This window comes from Oryctolagus cuniculus, chromosome 18 (genome assembly GCF_964237555.1).
Source record: "Oryctolagus cuniculus chromosome 18, mOryCun1.1, whole genome shotgun sequence".
Taxonomy (NCBI): Eukaryota; Metazoa; Chordata; class Mammalia; order Lagomorpha; family Leporidae; genus Oryctolagus; species Oryctolagus cuniculus.
This window is the reverse complement of record NC_091449.1, coordinates 61,398,258-61,423,393: the sequence shown is the minus strand read 5'-3', so window position 1 is coordinate 61,423,393 and position 25,136 is coordinate 61,398,258. Positions and strand designations below refer to the sequence as shown.

Sequence of the window (25,136 nt, the reverse complement as noted above, 5' to 3'; positions counted from 1 at the left end):
ACTAGCACCGTTGTGGAATCTGGCGCCTGGGACTGTGCTAAGTTCTGTATGCACACAGGCATCTGTGAACTCTGTGCATGCGTATCTGTGTATGCACAGGTATGTGTATACGCACACATCTGTGTGTATATGTATGTCTGCGTGCAGAAAGAGATGTGTGCACGCCCACTGTTCCCTCTAATCTGCACCACCACTGTCATCCCCATTCTTCACTAAGTCAACTGAAGCTCAGCCAACTCTCTCACTCAGGATCATGTAGGAAGCAACTGATGCCCAAAGTTAGGATGTGGGTCTGCTTGACCCAGAGCTACCGCTCTTAAAGAAAAGAAAAAGAAAAACAAAACAAAACAAAACCCTTCCGCTATGCATCTACACCACTTTGGAATCTGTACAACACGTTTAAGTCCCTCATTTCATTTATTCCTTGCAGCAATCTTGCAATTAGCTATTGCTGACAGTAGTGGTGAGTGTTCTTAGGATTCTCGTTTTACAAACGATGCAGTCAAGGGCCCAGAGATACTGTGACTTGTCTTGGGGCCTCAGCTGACAGCAGGTGGAACTGGAATTAGAAACCAGGCCCCAGGCTCCTGCATCGTGCCCCACCGAGTCTACCTTCCCTAACCAGGAATCTCTGGCCTCTGCTTGGTAGCTCTGTGAACCAGGGGCATCCAGGCAGCAAAAGGCTTCTCCTGCTGAAGTTCATACAACTGACAGCTTCCATCCTGAACAAATAAGCCGGTCTGCATTTGGATGTCCTCAGCCGCACGTGGCCCCCCACCCCAACAGCTCCTTGCCCACTGAATTTAGACAATGTGCTCGATGCCAGCTTTCTCATTCCAAGTAGGAGCAGAGTCACAAAGCACCTGGCTGCAGCCGCTTGTCACGGATTCTGCAGCCAGAAATAATTACGGGTCGAAGGCAGCCCACATCCCTAAGATCCCCAGGTCTACATTCCGATGCTGTCGAGTGGTGGGGGCTGGCATGCGGACCCCACACTCCCCAGAACCCTCCCACCGTGGCGAGAAGACCCTTTCAAAGGGCACGTGTGGCACACACCCCCAGATGACAAGCACAGGCTAGAGGACTGGGAGGGAGAAATAAATCCTGGCTCAACTAGGAGGATTAAAAAGTCACCTAGCATGAGGAGAATTCGCACTCCACAAATTTTTCTCGACTGAGTAAATTTAAAGAAATAAAACTAGATTGAGCATGCGTTTAATACTGGCTGCTATCTTTTGCCTACTCTGCTCAGTGGCTTGTTAAATATGAAAAGATTTGCCCTGCAAGGAGACGCAGGGAGAGGCGATCTCTGGGGGACTCATCGGCTTCCCTGCCCCCTCCTCTCTGTACCCCAGGTGAGGAAGGGACCCGTGTTTATTCCAGCAGCACAGTGCCCCGGTCTCGTGTACAAGTCTCAGGCACAATCACTGGTATCGCAAGCGTCTCTTAATAGAAGGTGCGATATAAAAAGCTCATTGGAGATGCCAGGAGCTTCCCTTTCTGACCCTGGCTGCCTGAGAGGCAAATTGCATTAGAAAATGACATGCCATTCATCTCGCGAGTACTTGCAGGAACATTTAGCTAATTAAATGATTAATAAATTTAACACTGCTTTATAATTTCATTTAGCTGTGTTGGAAATCACACGGTGAGCTGCGTATGCACCGAATGAGATTAGGTGGGAGTGAGGGTTTCGGAGGCTGCCCTGGTAATTGAGATTAGTCTATTACTACAGTGACCTTTTTAACTTTTATATTCTCTTGTTAAAGCGAAATAAAATTTTATTCACTTTTAAGGAATATTTACTTAGAGAAATTTACATGAAATTAAAGAAACACCAAGCCCAGAAGCCTACTGGGGCTGGAATCCATGCACTATTTCTTCTGTAATTTTCACAGCTTCTTCAGGAAATGGCTCCTGAGCTGGTTGAAGGTGGGATGAAGAACTTTGTGTTTTTACATTCATTCACAGCTCCTGCTGTGTCCTGGATACCAGTGTCGGACCTGCCACTGCAGTGATGAACATGACACGGCTCTCTGTTTTCATAAACTTGCATCATGAGAAGCAAATAGAAACAACAGACTAACAGAGAGAGATAAGCACAGTGCAGAGAATGGGAACAGATGGCTTCTTTAGACAGGGGAGTTCAGGCAAATATTTAAGAAAGAGCTAAACCGAGATCGGGACTCCAAGAGTCAGCCGGACATGCAACGCCCAGAGGGAAGAAGAGTGTGTAGAACAGGGCAGGGGAACGGCCGAGGTCCTGGGGTGGGGAACAGATGCATTCTGGGGACTCCAGGAAGAGAAGGGGCAGCAAGGCTGGGACCTGGTGGGCCAAGGCGGGGTGGAGGCCATGCAGCAGAAGTAGGAAGAGTATAACCAAGGGAGGTGCTGCTGGCCACAACCATGAAGTGAGCATTGTTAACAGGTGCAGGGGAGGCATCGGAGGGTTTAGAGCAGGGCACTGCCAGGCGATTCCATGCAGACAAGTGACTCTACGGCCAGGGTGAAGAATGGGCCCAAGGTCTGGTTCGGTTTCCCTCACCTCCAGGCTCCTTTTTAAATCGTGCTTTCCAACTGCAGACTGTTTGCCATGTGGCTTCCCTGTCCTCTCTGTATGTGGTGCTTTATTGTCCTAGGTATTTGGAAAATGTTTCTGATTATCCCCTTCATAGTCCTTCTCGTCCATAAAATCCCAGAGGTTCCGCCCACGCGCTGACCACCTTCACCGTGACTCTCACACTTCAGCCACTCTTCGTCTGCCCCAAGCACCTCAGACTCAGGTTCCAGACAACGAGAGGCAGCCCCCGTGCCCAAGGTGCCCATGCTTTGTAAGCCATGCTGCAACCAGCCAGCCAATCCTGAACCTACCACAGCTTCAGCCTTGCCTATGCTGCTACCCACGAGACCCTTACCCCTGGCATGGCACCACCCCTCCTCTGTGACCTGTGAACTCTAGAGACCACAGCGATCACAAGTGTCTTTCCAGTGGCAGCTGGGGTCTCGACTTGTCAGTCTTACCCAACCTAAGTAGTAACAGAGCTCATATGTTCTCCCGATACCCGGCGGCACACCAAACAATAGTAACCACCACTGGCTGAGGTCCCACCGTGCGCCACGTGCTTCAGACACACTGTTGTCTTCAACGGACACCCTGAGGAAACTGGTACAGACACTGCGGACTTGGCCGAGCTTCCCTCGTTCTAGGTGATGGTGACCTGTGGGTTTAAACCTCAGACAGAGATGGTATAGCTCGGAAAACCAGAGAGATCAGTTTCCTTGTGAATGGGAGGAACTACTCCGGGCACTCCTGAAGGCTCTCGTTGGGAACGTCTGGCTCACCCCGGCAAGCTGATGGGCAATTCACACATTCTCGCTCGACTGCTTTTCTCTCCTCCCTATATCTGGCTCGTGTCTCATCCTGGCATATTTTTCCAGAATTCCTCTGTTTTCCCTAATGCCTTCTAAGTCACTATAAATACAAAGAAAATGTCTAAAGAAATGTCCAGGGCCCTTTAGCTAGAGGTCCTGTATCATTTTTTCCAGAACCAGAGACAATTGCTGCAGTCATCAAACAGCTCCGCTCTTCTGATGATCATTCACATCTTGTAAATTTACATATTCAACATGAGAAGTTTTCCTGTTAGTTGTTGTTGGTTTCTTTCTCCCTACCATCCCAGAGAGAAGATGAAATAAAAGGTCTTCTATTCAGCAAGTGTTTAAACTACAGTCGTTTCAATTTCAGGTAATTATGCACACATCCCTTGGATATTCTTAAGACTTTGAACACAGTCCTCCCTCGCCCTCCCTTAAATTTGAAATCCTGTGATACCTGCTGTAAACCCTAAAATTTGTGAGCAATTACCTTTGTAAGCAATGTTTCTGGGAAATAACATCTGTGTGTGATTCACACTTTTTTTTAACTTGTTAATTGTCTGGTTGTTAACTCTGACTCCTAATCTTCCCGTGCTTAAGAATCTGTAATTTTCCTTCCAACACCTTCTACTTGGTGTGCAAAATCTAAACCCATCTTGTCATTAAAATATTTTCTGCTTTTAAAAAATTCCAATTGTTAGACTTATAGACAATCACATTAGCACCTGTTAGTAGCAACAGATGAAGTTCTGTGTAGCAAGAATGAGCCGATTCCAGTTGCTGAAGCAGTGACCTGCCTGATTATCTACAGAGATTGTAAACTAGATATTCTAATCGTGGTATGACTGTTAGTTTCGAGGGCGTAGGTGCTTTAACTTTTTCCTTCAGCTTCATTAGAAGTACAGACGTCATCAGAGTGACTTGTGCCTAGACTGTTTATCAGGCTGGGATTTTTCCTCCCTCCTTCTTCTCCCCACTCTATTCCTTTCTCTTACACCGATGGGGCTACTATGAACCTGACACCCACCAGGTTTGATATACGCCAATGAAAAGAATCCCAGCTTTCTACGTAATCTTTTCTATTCAAAGTATGGTCCTGGAGCATCGACATTAGCATCCACGAGCTTGTTAGGGATGCAGAATTCAGTCCCTACCCCTCTCCCTGGCCCTCTGCATCCAAAGGGCACTTGAAGGGAAATCCCCTCCTGGTCCAAGTGCGTCACGGTTTGTAAACACTGCTCTAGAGTGGGGGTGGCTGTCAGTGCAACGAGGCCAAAGCTGCCTCGGTTCTGTTAATTCTTTGTTTTAGGCCATGGTCTGAAGACCATTTTTAAAGGATTATGTTTTAAATGGTTTTACGTATCCCTACATAGCAGCTTCAGTTTTGCTTCTCATACTGCAAAGTCTGAAATATTCGCCACTGCACGTTGGAGGCAAAAGTTAGCTGAGCCCCTGCTCTGTGATCTCGAGGACCCTAGAACCCAAGTCCCGGTGAAGACACAGATGAAGCTTAGCTCCTGGCACAGGCATGACACCAAGACCTGGGCTCCACGGAAAATATCCGGCAAAGGGGCACCTGTGGGCTTTTTCTTTTAACAAAAACCAAAGCATGCATCCAACAGGAAAAGCGGCACTGACGGCCTAAGGATCAGCTCAAGGAGATAAAACCTAAGAGATCCCTCAGGGCCTAAAAAGCAGTTCTTCCCGGATCTGGAGGAACCGAGGAAACAGGAATACTGGTACACCTGTTCTGTCTCAGCACACCAGGAAAATGAGCTCAAACCAAAAGTGTGGTTTCACAATTCACACTCGTCTGCTAAAGGGCTCTGCTTTTTTTTTTTTTTTTTAGATGCTGTAAACTTTTTAGTTTTTCCAAATAAAACCACAAAACTGCTATTTAATATTCCCATCATTTAAGAAAACTGGCTATATCCTTCTAGCACAATTAACCTTTCCATATTCTTTGCAAAAGAGATTTCATTTTTGCATATTTCTATATCTGTGTGTATTCTTGAGTGGTGGTTTTAGCCAAGAAAAGGGGGTGTGGGGCCACTGAAGAAAGGTAAGAGTGAAGAAGGAGAGGAGACAAGGACTGAAGTCAGAGAGAACAGAGAGCAGAAGCCAGGTCCATCAATCTTCAGAAAAAGCGAGCCAACTGGGAACTGGGCCTGGTTCCAATTGTGCCAGGGTCCTTGCCATATCCAGTGGACCCTTAAACAAAGACTTGTTGTATTACCTTAAATGCAGAAGGTTGACTGGGTGTTGATTTTGTTGATTTGCTATGACAAGACCCAGGCTGCCTACTTTTTATACCATTTTGGGCTTTGGCATCGATCAAACGGGAATCTGTTACTCAAAGACTGTGATGCATCAACTCAGCTGATCAGAACGGGGGCCCAAGGGAGCCAGAGCTGCTCTGGGTCAGGGCAGGACACTTAGCTAACTCTGACCGAGGAAATGGGAAAAGAGAGTGTAGCCAGTCCAGCATGGCCGATGAACAGGCCTGGAGAAACCACGCCAAGCACAGGGGCTATAACTTGGCCAAGAGTGTCTACTACGAGTGGAGGGTACAGCTTCTTCTTTATTGGAATGGATCGTGTTAAAAAAGTGGGCTTTCCCCTGCCCACAGAAAACGAAAACAAAACAAAAAACTGACGCTACTAGAGGTGGCTTCACCTAATTGCTAAATGGTATTGGGAGGAACAAAAATGTGTTTATGTGAGATGAAGGTCTGGTGTGCTCCCCAGTGTGTGAATTATGTGGTAAGGATGAAATTCGGAGGCTGCTCTTTGCTCTTTGGCTGGGTAACTGGGTGTGAGCAGGGTCCCCACGCAAACACACAGCCTGAATTCACAGAAATGCAGCACCAAGGGCTGTCCCCACCCACCTGTGGCACCCTGAGCACAGCTGAGCAGCTGATGAAATAAATCATAGCAGGGATGGAGCCACTTAGCTTCCCGCTCCCTGGAGGGGCGGGGCGGGATGACAGATGTGCCTCTACACCCCAGGAACACTGTGGAGGGGTGCCTGAAGCCAGGAGAAGAGAAGCCCAGTGGGGCTGAGTCCAACTCCTGCCACCGACATTTCCTAGCAAGCCACCCCACTTCTCTGTGCCTTAGTTCCCTCTGCCTCAAATGGCGATGATAAACCTGCTTGCCGGGGCCTTAAATCTAAACGAACTGCACAGCAAGTGCCTGACACACAGAGGGTCCTCTGTGCATGCTGGGAGTTCTGGCATGGTGCTCCAAGACTCAGGCCTTGGCCTCCTCTGGCCAGCAAGCCTCCTCTCAGAGCAGTTCGAGCTGGCCTGCGTTCTCTTCCTTGGTGGCATCTCCCCCTCCAGCTTCACTCAACCCTTTCTGGCCAGGAGCAATTCTTGTTCCACAGTGGGGTGAACCCAGGGTTTACTTCCATCCCCGTTCTTCCCCTGAAGAATGCAGCCGAGTCCCTGTGGCTCTGCCCGCCCCCGCGCCGGGGAGTGAGCGCATGAATGAGGACTGTCGCAGTCTCCACTCGGTGCTGGCCCAATTCACACATGGAAGGTGCTAGATGCAAACTGGACTGCAGCACGGCTCCCTGTGTCCTGCACCCATCAGCTGACTGCTGGCTGCTCTCTGCGGGCACGTCTGGGAAGTTGCTTTTTAAGGCTTGACTTTCTGCCACCTGGCTTTGCCCCAGATACTTCTTCTCCTGGCTCTGGAGGAGGAACGCTCAGCCTGGACTCCCCTTTTGGTCCAGCCAGCCTGTACCCAGCACTATTCCATCCATCACCCGTTCTGCCAGAATGGGTCAGCAAATCCTGCTCCCCAGGGTTTCTGGCCTTACACAGTGGAGAGGTGCAAACAGAAGTTCCAAGACAATGCTGAGAAAAATAAAACTGCTGGTGCTGACCGTGTGGCATAGCAGGAAGCCACCACCTGAGACCTCAGCATCCCATAGGGGAACCAGGTCTGTGCCCGCCTGCTCTGCTTCCCATCCAGCTCTCTGCTAGTAGCCTGGGAAATGCAATGCAAAGTGGGCCATATACTTGGGCCCCTGCTACCCACTTCAGAGACCCAGATGAAGCTCCTGGATCCTGGCTTTGGCCTGGCCCAGCCTTGGCCGTTGCAGCCATCTGGGGAGTGAACCAGCAGTTAGAAGATCTCTCTTTCTCTCTCTTTCTCTTTCTGTCCTCTTCTTGCTGTAACTCTGACTTCCAAATAAGTAAATAAATATTCACCATTGCACATTGGAGGCACAAGTTAGCCTCTAAAAAATAGGAAAACAAAGTTGCTAATTGTCTTTATTCTACAAGAGACAGAGGAAGATAAATATGTTAACGTGCCAATGGAGAGGGATGCAATAGACGAGTGGTGTGGAAAGATCCGACCTGCTACGATCCCCAATTTAGGATTAACATGGTGATAGCCAAATCTGGCCTTTTGATGTCTTTTTAAGACTTGGATTCTGGACACCCCTAGGTACTCAGATCTGATATTTCATGGCTAAAATAACAAGAAAGAGAAACAAAAACAATGATCCAAACACAGAGAAAGGAATTCTAATCACATTAGTGTTGAAACTTTACCACTGAGGCAAGAGGCCAGGGTTTTTCTTACAGTTACAGGAACTCCAGCATCTAACAGGCCAGTTAGGTGGCTCTGGGTGTCAGAAACTCTGGCAGAGTGTCCCAGACCAGCCTGCCCCGGACACCAGACGCTCTGGTGCTTTCCATCCTGCCTGCCATCTGACATCAGGGGCCTGCAGGCATGGCCTACACGTCCTGTGTTCCTTCAAGGGGAGAGGCGTGCAGTGTATCAGCAGGCAGTGAACACCCAGCACGTCTACCCCCTAAATCTCAACACGATAACAGCACCGTGGGTGCACAGCACTGTGGGTGCCGGAAGGACCCAGCTGCATGCTGTCCTCTCCCACCTGAGGAATGTCTGGCCCGAGGTACACAGAGAGAAGAGATACCTGCTTTCAGTGTCTAGGAGGGATGAAAGCCCACAGCTGGGGGAATCCACATCACACCTGGCCGACCTGGGTTGTTGCTGTCCTCCGGCTGCTACCTGCAAAGGAGTGCCCTCACATAGCAGTGACAAGTCAACAATGGCAGGACAGAATGCTCCAGGTCGCTAGGGAGATATGGGCTGTTCAGGAGCTGGCGCCACTTTTACAGTTAACTGTGTATCACTTAGAAGGCAGGGGGTATATTTCCTGGGAAAATTGGTTTTTCCTCTCTAGCATGAAAATGATACAAATGGATATATTGAATAGCTATATCAACAGCAGAGCTGATCTTTGATAAACAAATAACTTTAAAAAGAGAAAAGCATTCCTATGGGATGTTGTATAAAACCTCAAAGCAGGCATAAATGAAAAGAGCTGAAAAACTAGGCTGGGAAGTGTTCTCTACTTGTGAGAGCAAAACGTTGGTGTGCAGGGTGAATCTGGCCTGTGGATGTTTTTATTTGGCTCCCTCCAAGTTGACCCACACGATGCACTCGTGGCTACCATTCAAAACTTGGGTGGTAGCTAGTTTCTCCAGAAAAATTGGAGATTCTTGCAAAACTGGGTCAAATTTCCACAAGACAACATTCAGCAGAAGAGATGAGGCCCAGACACTGTCTCTGGCATTTCCTTCATTGTCCCTCTTCGGAGGACATAGACCCACTGCCATTTGTCATCTTACACACAGACAACTTCATTCATTTATTCTACCTGCCCAGTACCTGTGGGCATCTGTGCTGTCCTATTTGATGCTATATAATTATTAGTTAATGGGTTTTTATGATATATGAGTCACAGAAGGCAACTTGCCAACTTTCCACACTTCATGGAAAAATGAGTATGTTGAACTACAAAGTTTCTCCTTGACAGTTCCAAGAAACTATATTATGAGAAAGTGTCTCTTCTGCAACAAATAAGAGGGGTTCTCATCTTTAACCTTCAACTATAGGTGGACCAAGCAGAGCTAGGGGAACCAGGAGCATCACCAGTGAATCACATCTGTGGATCTTCTCAGGGTTCTTAGAGTAAGGGGCCTGATGAGAAAAGAAAATCCTTGACCAACCCTTCTAGTTGCCCACAACAAGCACCAATGGGCAGGTTTTGGCCCATAGAGGCGATACTGCTTGGCACTGGGAGGTCAAGTTCCCCTTTCCAGTGAGTGAGCAGATAGGGGAAGGGCAGATCTCAACTCTCTTATCTGAACCCCTGCACAATTCACAAACACTCCTTCTGCAAGATGGCTGATTGAGTACAGACGGAGCACAGCCATGCTAATAGAACTCAGTGATGTACGCTAAGCAAGCTGAGGCCAGGACTTGGAGCCTGGCCTTCTGCCCTAACCCACTGGCTGCGGGCCTAAATGCAGTCTGTGGCTGAACGCCAGCTGAGAGAGAAGTAAAAACCAAAATATAGGCAGGCAGATTATTTATGAGACATGAAGCTAAACTCGCTGCTTTTTATGTAACACAAGCTGAGCTCCACAGTGGCTGATGGGGACTCGGCTGAGACCAGGCCACAGTCAAGGAGCTATGCTCTCCTCTCACATCCTCTTAACCACGAAAATGGAACCCACCCAACAAACCTCTACTGAGCATCCTTGCCTTCTTAGGCACTGGATTTGAAACGCCTGTTTACTGAATGGAAGTCAGTGGACCATCCATAAAATAAAAGCAGACTGAATACAACAGCGTCTAAAAAGACACACATACCATGAGTGGATGGGATCTATTCCAGGTATTCAAGGCTGCTATGATACACAAGACTCAGTCAGAAGATTCTACCATATCAGCAGCTAAAGCAGAAAAACTCGACTGTCGTGTTGGTATAGAGAAGTCAACTGTAAAAGTTAAATAACCATTTATGATTTTTTAAACCCCCAGAGAAATCAGGAGGAGAAGACAAACATAAACATTTCAATCTGATAAAGAGCCTCTATGAAAAGCTGGCATCATATTTAGTGATGAAACATTGAATGACTTCCCCCAAAAGATCAGGACCATGGCAAGGATGTTCTCACCACTCTTACTCAACATAGCACAGGAAGTTCCAGCCACTACAATAAGGCAAGAAAAAGAAACAAAATGTGTGCCCATTGGAAACACAGCTCTCTATTTGCATATTACATGATCGGCTACATAAAAATTCCAAGGAATCTCAATCAATAACAAAAACATTCCCAGAACTAACTTAGTCCAGCAAGGTCACAGGATCAGATCACCACAAAACTCGATCACACTTCCAGATACACATGGGAAATTAAAAGCACAATTCCATCTACAGTCACTCAAAAGAAAATGAAATACACAGGTATATACTCAATGAGTGTACGTTAAATAGATGGAACGACATACCATGCCCATAAACTCTAAGACTCAACATGGTAAATATGTGAGCTCTCCCTAAACTTACTAAAATCTTATTGTTAAACATACAGATTTAAGTTATATTAAAATTACAGCAATGTCTTGACCGAGGTTCTAGATAGAGGAACCTAGACATCTGATGACAGTGTACGGAACCACACAGACAGACCTACATACATGTGTACACCTGAGTACATGTAAAATGGGAACTCTGAATAAGGTATTGCGTTCTAGACATGTCAGCACTCTGGTTGTGACACTGCAGAGTAGATTTGCAACATGTTATCACTGAAAGGAACCAGGTAAAGCACACAAGGGAGCTTGTCATTTCTGAAGACTGCACATCAGTCATCAATTATGTTAATTAAAATTTCAAGTAAGAATGAGTCAGTGAAAGAGGCCTGAAGGGAGACACTGGAGTTGCGAGGTTTCAGACGAGTTAGAAGGTTTGCTCCAACTATGAGCGATACGTTTTCAGAACTTGTTCTGATTCCAGATACCAAAGCCCTTCTCCAATGGCACACTCATCAGCTGTGGGAGCAGACGCAGCAATCTCCAGGGGCTTGAAGCCCATTCCGGAGGAGCGGGACCTGTAACAGAGGCCTCCAGGAGGGAACTCAAGGCAGGCCGAGGAACAGGCATCAGGGGAGTCTCCCCCAGTGGGAGAGCTTCTTCGGGAGCAGTCTGATACCCCAAGCAGAAGTGGCTCTTTGCTAGGAAACAAAGGTGCAAAAGACCCCCTTCATGCTTCCTCTGTGCTGTGTGCCAGAGAACCTAGAGCTCAGCCAACAAACTCGTAAGCCTACTTCACATTACAGACTTATTTGGAAATGCAAGTTACTAGTTGTATTCAAACTCAGATAAAACATAGCACGGCACTATAGTTAAAAAAAAACTCCATGACCTATCAACGTTTATCTTGCAAACGAATTATGAGTTGAAAGATACTCTCACTCCAAAGTTTAGCTTTTGCTGACTGATCCTCATTTTTGAAGATATTTTATGGATAAATTATATTGTGTCATTGTGGAAAGCAAGCGATTTTTTAAAATGTCCTTCAACAAATTATATTATTTTCTTATATATATTCAATTGCTTTTCAAAACTGATTCTGAAACCTTGTATATTTTTGTTAATATTCTGAGTGGGGTTTTCTGGTGTCTCCATCTTTAATTACATCTACTACGGGGAAAATCAATTGATTGGTAATATTTACCTTATGTTAGGCAACTCTTCAAGTTCACTTGCTGCTAATAGTTTGTACCAGAATATTTAGCTTCTCTAGGATTCTTAATTATATAATTTTAAGATGAAAAATTCTATTGATTCTTCCTATTATCTTTTTGACTCCCTGTGTTTTTGTTAAATCTTCTAAACTCATGTGAATATTAATTAATATGGTGAATATTCTTTTTTTATTCTTTTTTCTATTTTTTAAAAATTTATTTGGCAGGTAGAGTTATAGACAATGAGAGAAAGACAGAGATAAAGGTCTTCTTTCTGTTGGTTTACTACCCAAATGGCCGCTACGGCAGGCACTGTGCTGATCCGAAGCCAGGAGCCAGGTGTCTCCTCCTGGTCTCCCATGCAGGTGCAGGGGCTCAAGCACTTGGGCCATCCTCCACTGCCCTCCTGGGCCACACCAGCAACCAGGACTAGAACCCGGCGCCCATATGGGATGCCAGCGTCACAGGTGGAGGATTAACCAAGTGAGCCATGGTGCTGGCCCCGGTGAATATTCTTGTCTGCTTTCTGATGCAAATGCAAATCATCATGCTATCTCACTGTTTAGAATAATATCTACAGTAGCTTTGTCTACATAACTTTCTCTACGATGTTGGAAGGACTTTCTTCCCTCTGTATTTTCCTTCAAGCTATTGTTGCTACTGTTGTTGCTGGTTGGTTGGTTTGACAACTCCTGCTGAAGTTGAGCAAATGTCTTTTTGGCATCATTTATAGGATCATAAAGTTGTTCTTTAATTTGTTATTGTAATAAATTACATTGATAGAGAATAAAAACAAGTAAATAAAGAAATGACATGAAAATTTAATTAGTTCTAGTAAATAATGCATTAATACCCTTTCAACAAACTCCAACCTACAGCAAAAAGCAACTTTCAACAAAATCTAGAACAAGTTCTCACATATAGGCAAATGCAGGTACAGAAGTGAATTAGATAAATTAATAAAATTCTATAAGGTTCAGGAGAGAGATAAAGCATGGTTTTAATGTTTCAAATTCAAAACTAGGGGAATTGTTTTGGCTAAGAAATATTCCCTTTCCACGCAAGAAGAGTTTAAAATGCATTTCAAAATGCAGTCAAATCATGTTTCAAACAAGAAGCTACTCTACAGCAGAAAAGGAACCAGCATCCACATCCTACCAAGTGGGAGAAATGATACCACGTCCTTGACGCACGTCATTATCTCTCTGCGTCTTCAGCATGTCCCAGCTCCCCCCGAACATGGCAACGAGCAGCACTGAGCAACTGAGAGGCATGGCCAAGCCTCTTTCCTGGATTTCCCAAACAACTTTTGCAGGCAGACAGGTCTTATCAATGCCCCATCCCTCAGCGGAAGGAAGGAACTGAACTCCTGGGAGTTCAGGATTACTCAATGCCACGTAGTTGGAAAAGCGTAAGAGCTGGGATGCAAATCCTGCTGTGTCCGAGCCAAACACCGATGCTATCTGGAAGAATACCGGTGTCGTCTCCTGGTGTCTAGGTGCACGGGCTTCATGTCAAAAGATGGAAACTCGGCCGGTGCCGCGGCTCACTAGGCTAATCCTCCGCCTTGCGGCTCCGGCACACCGGGTTCTAGTCCCAGTCGGGGCGCCGGATTCTGTCCCGGTTGCCCCTCTTCCAGGACAGCTCTCTGCTGTGGCCAGGGAGTGCAGTGGAGGATGGTCCAAGTGCTTGGGCCCTGCACCCCATGGGAGACCAGGAGAAGCACCTGGCTCCTGGCTTCAGATCAGTGTGGTGAGCCGGCCACAGCGCGCCAGCCACGGCGGCCATTGGAGGGTGAACCAACGGCAAAAGGAAGACCTTTCTCTCTGTCTCTCTCTCTCACTGTCCACTCTGCCTGTCAAAAAATAATAATAATAAAAAAAAAGATGGAAACTCGGACACTGGCTGAGGACACTAAATTGCTAGGTACTATTGGGCCAGTTACCTACTGCCTCTGTGCCCCAGTTTCTCATGGTTAAAACCAAGCAAACACAGCATGGATGTCACAGGCCTGTATGAGGTCCAAATGAGGTAACACACACAGAGGCTAGAGGCTGGGACAACGTAAGCACTCCACACATATTGGCTATTATTCTATTTATTGCCCTTATTATTAACCCAATTTTTATCATCATCGAAACTATTTTTTTCTAAAGGCTCCAAATAAATCACCATTGGTATCGGGAATAAAATTCCAACAGAAGCCACTCAAACGGTCCTAACCAGCTAATAAAACTCACCAAAGTCCAAGCACCCACTTAGCTGAACCACAGAGCACACCACCACTCAGGTAGGTCATAAAAATCTCCCATGCAGCTGTTACAATGATTGATCATCAGGCACAATTAAAATTCAAGAAATACACGGATGTTTTAGTACAGCAAATAATTTAAAGACATCTAATGTGTTAGGTGGTCACAGTTTTTATAATATCTACTGACAGGTTTGGGGCCTCCCCACAAAGTGTAGAGAAAGACCTCAACTGGGAGAGAGGGGTGGAGAGAAACCATAAAATGTGCGGCGACCTGAAGTGGAGCACTTAATTTCGAAGACCAGCCTCCTCGAAAAATAGTCCTTTGCACATGTATGAGTGCTTCCCTCCCTTATTTTTTTTTGTCATCTCCAAAATGTCATTAAAGAAATAACAGATCAAGATACTTCTTGCATTTCTAATAACCTTAATGAAATGTTTTGAGACAAACTGATTCAAAGAGACAAAGAAAAAAGGGAGGGCTCTTCTTTTTATGCCGAAACTCAAAAGATTAAGCTCAAGTATCGCCCGTCCCAGCTGCCATCCAGGGATGCTCTGGTGAGCGTTTCAGGGATCGCTTTGCACTTGCCCATTTTCATGGAGTAAACATTCCATCTGCTGCTGAATTCAAGTCCTCAACACGATGACCCTGAATACGAGAGATGGGACAAGGGAGCCCTGCTGGCACAACCAGCTCCCGCACAGCACGGAAGCCATGTCACTCCAACTGGCTACTGCACTGGCCTTTTCGACACACTCGGGGCGGGGGCTCACGTCACCACCCGAGGGTATCTCAGGTACTGCTGACGTCCTTGACTGCTGCTTGTGTCACCACCAAAATGGGAGCTCTGGGAGCCTCAGAGGCCACATGTGCTCGGTCACCTCCACACCTGGAACATCTCTCCACCATGGCCTGACACAGGCCAAGCGCTCCGCAGGCACCTGTGCATTGGATGATTCAACGATGGGGGGGAGGTGGAAGAGAGAGGAGCAAGAGAAGAAAAAGAAGAGGAAGCAATGGAGCAGAAGACACAGGTGAGCCCACTGGGCCAAGCCCCGCCTTCCTGGCTGCTCTCGCTAGCACCCGGGGTGCTGACCTGGGGCCCTCTGTCCCCCACCAGGCAGGCCCACCACAACAGCCACCACTCGCTGACGCACACTGCGTCCTTCCCACCGAATACAGAGAAGGAACTGTCACCTGGTATTTGGATCTCAAACTTTCTCAGGGGCCTTTTTTATTTGTATTTTCAAATTTAGAGAACTTGGTCTTGTGAAGACCCTGTTCTGTAAATCTCTCTGATTGAGACGAGATGACTGGAAACGGTTGCTGTCATCATGCGAAGGCCCTTTGTCAGCCAGAGTCTGCTGTCTTCGCCTGCTTTCCATCTCCCGCTGTTGGGAGTCAGAGGTCAGGGCATGTCTTTCCTTGTTCCCAGGCACCTGCATCCTTACTGGTGGAGACGCACAGCAAAAACACACAAACGGGATGCAAGGTAACTATCCGAGTGACAGTTAGGACGGCCAGCTAAGTGTCAATTTGCTCATTTTCAGGCCCACGTGGACTGGGGCCGGCTCTGTGGCATGGCAGATGAAGGCGCTGCCTGCAGCCCAGAGCACATAATCCCATATGGGGGCCGGTTTGAGCTCAGGCTGCTCCACTTACGACCCGGGAAGGCAGCAGAATGTGGTCCAAGCTCTCAGGCCTCTACCACCATGGCAGACCCAGATGCAGCTCCCAGCTCCTGGCCCAGCCCGGCCACTGTGACCATTTAGGGAGTGAACCAGCAGGAGATGTCTCTCTCTCCCTGTTACCCTTTCAAATAAATGAAGTAAATCTTAATGAGACAGACAGACAGAGAGAGAGAGAGAGAGAGAGAGAGAGACTGACTGACTTAGCCAGAAGGGAAATCATCGGCCTTAATGAAACAAGCAGACATGGGTGTCTCTGCAGAGCCCATCCTGAAAACCACGTTTAACAGATAAAAGACAGTGTCTCGCTGCGTGTCAGAGAGATGCTCCCTGAAGCCAAGCCGACTGCCCGTCAATCTAGCAGGAATTGTGGGCGGTTCCTAATGCCCGGCCACGCTGCTGCTGTCTCCTAAGGCGGTCCCGGTGAGGGAGAGGTCTGTGCAGTTCAGGGGAAATCGAGAAGCTTCTCAGGTGCCAGTGCTGCAGGGTCCAAGAGCACCCAGCGAAAACCGCCGCGTCATCAGAGCGCAGGGGATCCTCGGGGTGGGAGGAGCTGCACCTCTTACTCCCTCCATACAGACGGAGGGAGAGGCCGAGAGCAAGGCCACCACACGCGTCACCTCCCAGAGAACGCAGCGGGGCCAGGGACTCGTCAGCCACCCCACTGCACGTGAGACTGCCCAGAGCTCGCGTGTCATGGAAGACTGCAAGCCCGGTTTTCATACAGCCACCAAGCCAGGATGCTGTTGGGTAGGACGGACACACTTTGCCAGCTTTTGGAACTGCAGTTAAAGTCCCGTACACGACATGAGACAGGTAAGGAGCTTAATGCTTCCAACAGAGTTGAGGCCGTAGGGCACGGTAAGGGTGCAAAACCCAAAAGTGCTGTACCAGGCGCCATGGTGCTGACAGCGCAGGACTGCTCCGCTGGTCGGCAGCCCGGGTCTGAACCAGCGCTGGGGCTCGGTGATCTAGAAATGTCAAAGTCCCTGCTTGAGGAATCACAGCTTTCCTTCTCCCAAACAGTTCCTGGGGAGGGGCTCAGGAGGGGCCCTAGCACAGTCACGTGACTAATGCGAGTTTTAGAAGCTGTCTCAGATGTCATTTGGGCAAATGCCACAGATGCGGTCCAAGTGCCTTCTGCCTCTTGTATCCCTCTGCCTCCTCCCCAGGATGCGTGCCAATCATTCCGGCAAAAGTCAGTTTTCAGAAGCAAAGGCCATAAAACTTACTTTATTATTCGGGGAACTTAAAAACGTTTCCACAGATACACAGAATGCTTTTTTATTTTTTCCTGTGGTCTTTAAAAAAGAAGTCCATATAATTTCCACACTTGATCATAAAGAACCAAGTTCAGACATCAGTTTAAAAAAAAAGAGTTTTTTTTTTTTTTTGCAAAAATTTCAAGCTGGCATGCCTTGAAAAATATGAAGCAGCTCGCTAGCACTAGATGTCAAATTATTTGCAGGCAAATGTGTTGCAGTAATTCACTTGGCAGTTCAAGTAAAACCGAGAGAACAGCCTTAAAGCCGACCCCTCCATGCCAACAGGGCACCAAGGGTTTGCTCCGGTACGTGCAGCTTGCCTGTCAACCTTCCCTGCCTTCACTGGGTCAGCGGCCGTATCCAGATCGGCCTTTCTCTCCACACCGTGTAAAATGGTTTATTTGCCCTCTTAGGAGGTGCGCTGATATATAAATCCCAGGTACGATTATTATTATTTTGAACTATTATTATGAGTTACTATTATTACTTGGCAGAGACGGGGGGAATGGGGCTTGGGCAGCCAGTGGCTGAGACGGCAGGGTGTGTGCGTGCTGAGGGGCCCATCTATCTCCATTCAGGGCAGTTTCTGTAACATTTCAGGCGAGGAAGGTCATGGGCGCAAGGTCCGCCCGTGCGCTCTGCCCTGGGGATTTCTCCTTGGTTGTCCCACTTTCGGATCTGGGAACTGAGTATCTCGAAGACATCTCTGGAAACTTCGCTCGTCCTCCTGCATCAGCTGAGTACCTACTGTGCGCAGGGTCGGGGCTGGACTGCAGAATCCAAGAGGAATGAATGCGAGTCTTGCGGTGCAGAGGCCCGGCTCCCTCTAACGCAGAGTGTGGTGGAGACAGCTGCACAAGTACGTGTGACGAGACGCCGCTGCGTTGGGAGGCTGAGAGAGCGGCCAGGCGCAGTCAGCCCGTGTGTCAGGGGCAAAGCTGAGAGTCAGGGGAACCTACCTATCCAGGTCACTCTGGAAAGGGGCACGGCCAGGCTTCTCAGCCAGGTCTGACGCAGCGTCTGTGTCCTCTAAGCTGTCCGTGGCGTTGGGACCACAGCAATGAGGAGACAACACTTCCTAGAGCAAGGAGATGAGCAAAGCGACAGGCGAGACTGCATGGAGGAAGGAGCTGAGACTCAAACTGCGGCGGGAAGGCTAAGACCAGGGGGGCTGGCACTGCGGAGAAGGAAGCACCAGGCACAGGCTCACAGGGTCCCCTCCTGGATCACGGAGACCCCCAGGCCGAGAAGCGAGCCAACGGCTTCCTCTCCAAGCCCCAGACTCAGGGGCTAATTGCACATTTTCCTATGAGTGCGGCAGCACCTTGCTCTCACAGCATAAATCCTTCCCCCGCGTGAACAACTCCCTGAAACAATGCCTGGCCTTTGCAAAGTGGGGCATCCAAGAAAAACCCTGGAGGGTACTTGGAAGGCACCCGCAATCTTCTCGGGAATCACTTGGGGCCTCGGCCCCTGCCGTGAAACCCAGCCGACGGCTTTCAATCACCACACTGAAAGGCATTACCAAGAACCCACCAGGTCCCGGGAAACCGTGCCCGTTAAACGCTTTCCTTGCTTGGAATGTAAACGGGTCTGTCTTCATCCAGAGTTATTTTTACAATTTCATCCGTAAAACTTCAAAGTTTTTTTTTTCCCCTGCTTCTCCTGATGTTGCGCTTGTGTCACGTCCCCCACCCCTCAACTTGGGCCTTGTGTTTGTGGAGGCACCGACCCAGCATCCCCAGGATGGGGGCCAGGAGCCTGACCCAGCAGGCACACCTGGAAGTCATTAAGGACACAAGGAGGAGGCGGGAGGCGAAGGGAGGAGAAGCTAGGAGAAGCCATGGCCCCCCTCTTCTGTCCCTAACACCCCGACAGTCTTTTCCACTATGACAAGTCAGAGTCAAAGGTGAAAATGTCAACACAAACAGCTAAGGGACAAACAAATACTTTGGAAAAAATGATGCAATTTTGCCTTGGGATAATGTCTGGGTCCAACACATCACCCTGAGAGGAAGGACACAACTTGAAGAGCGTCCTAAACTTTCTGATCTTCTAGAACATTCTCAAGCGAATGACATCTGTAAACACTTCATTGACTAATACATCCCCAACTGATCAGTGATGATAAAAACAAATACCAATGGAACGCGTGTTAAATTTAAAGCGAACACGCAGGACTTTTCATTCTGCTGAGGACTGGCCTTGGTCTGTGCTGAACTGACACCCTCGTTTTCTTCTAGGAGGTGCAGGCCTAGCGTGGACGTGGAGGCCAGAGGTATTAACGCCGGCACTGCAGAATGAAAACACCGCATCACTGGAAGGCAAGCACTAGACATTGCGTGTGCCTGCCACGGAGATCCGGAAAATTCAAGGAATTTCCTTCCTGCGGCTCGAGGATATTCCTATTAATGAAACGAATTATCTGGCAAGGAGAATTTCAACTCACTCCATGGGAACAGAGTGTCACAACAGCTTCTACTCAGGCGCCCCCAGCCTCCTATAAGGTAATCGGGAGAATTAATCTAATTTAATTGATTTATTTAATATCTCTTACAGCTTCGAGAGTTTGGATACGTAAGTGCATGCTACATATGACAAACAGGATTAACCTGTATTCTGGACAGAAGTCCCCAGCCTGGCATAGGCCTGGCTCTTGTCTGGGGAGCTGCTGGCTTGAGGGGTGCATTACTTCCGCTGTGTATCAGGGAGTGGAGGCTTCGAGACGTTGAGTCTGCTGCCTGCCCCAGGTCACAGCACGAGACAGGACTGGGTGAGGGATCCGGCTCTGGCCTGTCTCTGAAATCCCTGCTCGGGCCACCACCAGTCAGGGCAGAAGGTCAGTGTTCCTCTACTGACCCTGCTTTTGCTACTTTTCTATCAGTAACGATTTCGCATGCAGGTCAGAAATGGCCCAGGAATGACAGGACACCCTCAAGACACTGGGTACCTGGGAACATTCAGGCACAAATATTCCCCATCCAGGCAAACTGGTGGGCAGACACGGGCTTGCCTATGAAACTCAAGATTTAAACGATACTCTCCCAAGCCCACAGTGTAGTCAAACTATATTTGAACACATAAAATTAAAAGTGCTGCATGGATACAAAAATCACAAAGTGGCCAACAAGTGACAAACAGAAAAATATTTACAACAGATGGTGACGGACTGGTTTCCTTTATCTCCACACAGCTTTCATCACCAATAAGTGAGAATAATCTAATAGAAACTTGGAAAAAGAACATAAAAGACAGTTTAGAAAAAGAAGAAATGCAAATGGCCAATAAAAGTATAAAAAAGCTACCCAACCTCACTCATAACTGCAAAGTCAAATTTAAAAATCCTGGTTGAAAAAACATTTTTCACACCACTGGTTGTTAATATTATTTTAAATGGGTGTAGAACACTGATACTTAAATTTGCTGGACAAGTGAGAACATGTTAGGAGTCAATTTTTTTTTTAACAACTATCCAAAATCTGGGTGTCTAGAATTTACTCAACTGAGGTACATGCCAAAGAAGGCCAAGATCCACGTTGAAGGATATTCACTGAATCACAGATTACAGTAATTAAAGATTAGAAATTATTTAAATATCTCTTAATAGATAATTAAATAAACAAATGACGGTATAGGCAGTCATCTAAAAGACTTAAGTAGACAAACAGAAATTGAAAGAGAATCTATAAAATAAGGGGAAATGAAAGATGTAGAACAATGTATATAAATTGAAACATATGTATAAAAGTTACACACACATACATAAATATAATTACATTTTTCCCTAACAAAGTTAATGAGTCGATAGTAGCACAGCTTGAATTGGTCTAAACATGCACATATGTCTTACTTATTTGTAGTTCTTTTTTTTTTTTGTAAGAGAAAAATAAATTCAATGACCAGCCTAAGTCCTCGATTCCATTTCAAATTATCCTAATTTTCAAATGAGAGCAGCTCTTGTCTAACCACGCAGAACTGTTTTTTTTTTTTTTTTTTTTTTTTTTTTTTTTGACAGGCAGAGTGGACAGTGAGAGAGAGAGACAGAGAGAAAGGTCTTCCTTTGCCGTTGGTTCACCCTCCAATGGCCGCCACGGCCGGCGCGCTGCGACCGGCGCACCGCACCGATCCGATGGCAGGAGCCAGGAGCCAGGTGCTTTTCCTGGTCTCCCATGGGGTGCAGGGCCCAAGCACCTGGGCCATCCTCCACTGCACTCCCGGGCCACAGCAGAGGGCTGGCCTGGAAGAGGGGCAACCGGGACAGAATCCGGCGCCCCGACCGGGACTAGAACCCGGTGTGCCGGCGCCGCTAGGCGGAGGATTAGCCTAGTGAGCCGCGGCGCCGGCCTAGAACTGTTTTGAACCCACTATTGTCAGCATTCAGTCCACTTGCGGGGGCGATGCCACTGCTGTCCATTTTCTACGCTGTCCCTGATGGAGGCTATTAGGACATCACACGCCAAGTGAACAGAATGGGTAATCAGAGCAGCCCTGGAATCCCGAATCCCCCCACTCAGCACCATGTGATCTTACTTCTCGGAGCCCAGTTTCCCTCAGAAAATGTCAATAAGAATATGATCCTCTTGAAGTAACCCTGACCTTACTCTGTGTATGTGTGAACAGACTATCAGGGAATTCTAACTATTTCATCTGTTGACAGTGGCAAGATGTGGCCTCCCCCAGATCAGTCCATACCGTGTTCAGAACACAGGTCCTTTCCGGAGACTACCAGATCCGGCTGTGGCCGATATGAACGAATCTCCTCCTTGAGTTTTGCTTAGACAGTCTAGCCTAAGACTGGTTCATTCACCTGCTCCTAAAATTTGCCTTCCTGAGGACTTGTCTGAACTCATCAAGGTAAATACTGGCCTTTGCCAAACAAATCCTACCCCTACGGTTTTCTAATTCTTTTGTTGTCAAGGCTTTGGAAAGAAACGTCTGCTGAGCAACGACCAACATCACTTCAGCACTCTTGTGTTTCATACCGATTCTGCATGCCCAGCTAAGCAATATGTTTGACCAGTGACCATCAGGAAAACTTCACAAACTGGTAGCACATTTGCCAGCCTTTAAAATTATTGATACAATATACAACTCCCTAGTGTGAGTCGTGGGCAAGGATAGTGGAGATACATAGTTGTGCTTAGCTTCTCTAAGCCCATGTTGTATATCATCCAAAAGACTGCACCTTGCTCTTCATTAGAACAATAAAAAAAATGGAATGAAAGGAAGAGAAAGACACATGGAAGGAGCTGCAGTTTAAATGTAGTAAAATGAGAACCACCTGTGTTCTACCTTCCCATTAGAAACTGCACCCCATTTTATAAGGATCTCTTTTCCCTCCCACCGTGTGGGCTGGTGTCACGGGTCAGTAGCAATGCCAGCCACCACTCTCTTTCAGGAAGCAGGTGTTGGGGTTCCCTATTAACCTGGAGGGGGAGCTCAAATGTGGAAAGGGGCAAAGTCGTTCAATGGTCTTTCAGATCCACAACAGCGCAGGGCAAGGTCGGGAGTAGAAAGGACACAGAAACCATGATGTGCGTTTCATTAGATCAATAAAATGTCTGGCTGTATTTACTTAATTACATAAATAAAGTTGTTAAAAAGAAAATAAACTCGGGCGCGCACCATGCTAAGTTAGCAGGGGCTTTATGTAAGACGAAGAGAGCAGAAACAACCCTAGAAAGGTCACTTACACAGATGCGGTTTCGTTTTAAAAGCTCCCTACAAAAGCCAGAAGGAAAATCTCGCGCAGCCGTGTGCCTGCCAGGACGGGGAAGATCCAAGGGGCGGAACAGACCCAGGCAACAACCAAGCAGGCAGAAACTCCCCGGATGGGCCAGGAAGCCCCACCACGGATCCAGTTCTCATCCATCTGGTTTAAATCACGGCTTGAAGCATATTTATGTGATAAAGAATTAAAGCTGTTTCTCTTGGCCACCTAAATAATTGGGACGCTCTCTCTTGGAAGGGCCACTGACATCAGCACAAGGAGCATGTGCAAAACTGAATGTAGGTTTAAAGAGCCTGAGTGCGCTTAACAGCTGCAGGCCATGCCGAAGTCTGCTTCCAGAGCTGGGGTTTTCTGTGTTTTGTACGACAATGTAAGTAATAATTTAGCATGGTCTTAAAGGATGATTTCTTCTTCTTCTTCTTCTTTTTTTTTTTTTTTTTTTTTTTTTAGAGAAAAGGGAGGTTTGAGGGACAGAGAGAGACAGAGGCACTATAGAAAGGGTGTTGCCAGGACACACAAACTCGGAACATTCCCGAGGAGCACCCAGCCCATCTCCAAATCATGTGCTGGGTACAGACTATCGTTTCAAGCACGAAACGCCACTGGCTGGACACCAATGTGGCATTCTCAGGAATGTCTCTCGTGAACAGTTCTGCATGGAGAGAGTTATTCTCAAACAGGATCCATCCCCGTTCCTGGGCCCTACAGTGTTTCTGCCTGAAACCAATGCCTCCATGGACTCTTTCAACTTCCCCACATTGCATTCTTAAAAAAATGCAAATTTATAAAGTCAGCTCAAGTACCACTGGTCATGATTTAAAATGTTTGCTTCTTGGATGCTGGGATGTGGATGCATGTGTGGGATGGATGTGTGTGTGTGTGTGTGTGTGTGTGTGGGATGTGTGTGTGTGTCCGCAAGTGTTGGCTGGGCAGCAAAAGGAGACTCCGGGACTTGATCATCCACGCCCTGTTCTTGAGAAGTTAAGACTCCCTGAGTTAATTCCCTGATGCTGAGACTATGGAAGGAACAAAACCTCAATATATCCTTCCTGTGTGACTTCAAGTATGACAAGGTTATCACTCACTGCCCCATCATTCATGAGTTGATGTATGGGCTCTGGATGCCCCCTTGTACGCCACTCTAGACATTTCTGGGATTATGACATTCAGAGATATCGGGTGAAATGCTATAAATTACACAGAGGTGTTTGCTAGGCCCGGCTTGTATAAAATCCCACTAACAGTACTTTAATGCATCGCCCCTGAACAGGGCCCTGGTTCTGAAACACCTCAGCATTCTGTCTTCCAGGCTTTCTTTGCTTCCTCATTTGCAAGCTGTTTTTTTCCAAGCATCTGACCTCATTCAAAGGTCCGCACCTCACAGGACGACGGGTGCTTTTGCTGTTTAGTGTCTCCATCTCACCAGTGGACACGCAGGAAGGGAGAGAGCAGCAGCGGTCCCCAGGAATCACGTTCCCGGTTAGCTGGGGAGGAGATGTCAGCCCCTCTCGGGAAGCAGAACCTAGGAGTTGGGGCCCAGTGCTCATCAGAGCCCATTTTTCAAGGTCGAAATGAAACAGCTGAGTCTGCTGGCCATCATGTGCTCTGCTTCTGACTTGCCTTTATCCAACAGAGGATTACGTTAATGTCCTTTTCATGATATCCTGTGCATCTCAGTAGTTTTACTTAAGACCAAGACCACAGTGGTCTGTGGCTAGCACTTGGCCATTTCCCCTTTCACTGTCTCAAGGGCAAGACAACAAGACATCCTGGGCCGACACACCAACAGCAGCTTGTCACTGTGTAGAGAACATGGAGATCCAGGAGAGTCGCCAGCGAGCATGTGGGCTTGACCATGGCCCAGAGAGAAAAGACCCTGCATCCACTCGGCGCTGACTGCCAGCCCAGTCTGCCAGAACCCCAAGGCGGGGGCACTTCATCAGGGCCTCGTTGGTGGTTGCTTTGTGTTGCCCTGGTTATCCCGTTCTTGACTTCCTCAAAGATCAGCCACTGAAATACAGCTCCAGGAGGGCAATGCCAGCTGAGTGTTCTGAGTTTATTCTGCATCTTGACCGAGCTCCTGGGTCTCAAGACGGAGCTCAAAGCACGTCTCTAGGAGGCCTCTGACACTGCCCATCAGAAGAAGGAAACCCACTCTTTCCAGCACCCGAGCTGTGCCTTACACAATGGTCCATGCCTACAACACTAATGCACTTTATTAGTTGTGTTCACCATAATGTCGCA

At 47.5% G+C, this 25,136-nt stretch overlaps 1 protein-coding gene and 1 long non-coding RNA gene across 2 annotated transcripts in view; one reads left to right on the top strand and one right to left on the bottom strand.

Moving 5' to 3' along the window:
* WWOX (WW domain containing oxidoreductase) overlaps positions 1-25,136 on the bottom strand; it is a 1,022,922-nt gene that overhangs the window by 48,480 nt on the left and 949,306 nt on the right. The window lies entirely within an intron of this gene.
* LOC138846586 (uncharacterized) lies at positions 17,282-23,682 on the top strand. Its single transcript, XR_011384114.1, has 2 exons — positions 17,282-19,668; positions 22,879-23,682. It is a non-coding gene; the product is annotated as an uncharacterized lncRNA (long non-coding RNA).